The 916-nt window shown below is 40.2% G+C and overlaps 1 long non-coding RNA gene across 1 annotated transcript in view; it reads left to right on the top strand.

Moving 5' to 3' along the window:
• LOC131380896 (uncharacterized) overlaps positions 1–692 on the top strand; it is a 34,452-nt gene extending 33,760 nt beyond the window's left edge. Inside the window, exon 5 of the long non-coding RNA XR_009209172.1 lies at positions 513–692. This is a non-coding gene — a long non-coding RNA (uncharacterized LOC131380896). The remainder of the gene's footprint in view (positions 1–512) is intronic.
• The last annotated feature ends 224 nt before the right edge of the window (positions 693–916 follow it).

Here is a 916-nt window from a genome sequence, read left to right as displayed (position 1 = left end):
TTTTTTTTTTTTTTTTTTTGAGGCGGAGTTTATTCTGTCACCCAAGCTGGAGTGCAGTGGCGCGATCTCAGCTCACTGCAACCTCTGCCTCCCGGGTTCAAGCGATTCTCCTTCCTCAGTCTCCCAAGCACCTAGGACTAGGGACTACAGGCCTGTGCCACCACACTCAGCTAATTTTTGTATTTTTAGTAGAGACGGGGTTTCACCATATTGGCCAGGCTGGTGTCGAACTCCTGACCTTGTGATCCACCCGCCTCGGTCTCCCAAAATGCTGGGATTAGGGGCGTCAGCCACCACGCCCTGCCTGAGACTCCCTATTATATGGTGTCACTGTATCAGCTATACCATAGAAATGTGCAACACGGAACACAGCATCTCAAAAATACAAACAACATTGTTACTACTTGCCAATTAAAAGAACAGACTTTCAATCAAGTTTCATGGTTGATAAGGCAATTGGATATTGGGTTGACATTAACTTTGACAATTTTAACATACTTGTTTTTTTTTAGATCTGCAAGAAATACATCTACCAGCTGGGTGCAGTTGAACAAAATCATTACAGGATTAGCAGTTTTCTGACCCACTTACTAAAAAGAAGCTGAATTGCTGAATCGAGACCCCAGGGAAATGCAGATTTATACCTTTGATGTATTTCTTGATTTTTCTTAAATTAAATTATATAATCAGTTTTTGAGTCTTTGCCATCTTTCTTTTAATTGGGTGATTTCATATGTCTTCTTGAATATAAGCCTTTTCAAAGTTTTGATTTTCTGTAAATGCAAATGCATAATAAAACATGCATATAGCTTTGTTCTATGCAATTATTTTCTAAACCCATCAGGAAGGCCTGCTTCTTTCCATAATCCCTTCCTTTATTAGATAGGGAGTAGGTGGGAGAAGTTGGCTGTCAGGA

This window comes from Hylobates moloch, unplaced genomic scaffold, assembly GCF_009828535.3.
Source record: "Hylobates moloch isolate HMO894 unplaced genomic scaffold, HMol_V3 SCAFFOLD_12, whole genome shotgun sequence".
Lineage (NCBI taxonomy): Eukaryota > Metazoa > Chordata > Mammalia > Primates > Hylobatidae > Hylobates > Hylobates moloch.
This window is presented reverse-complemented; position numbering and strand designations above follow the sequence as displayed.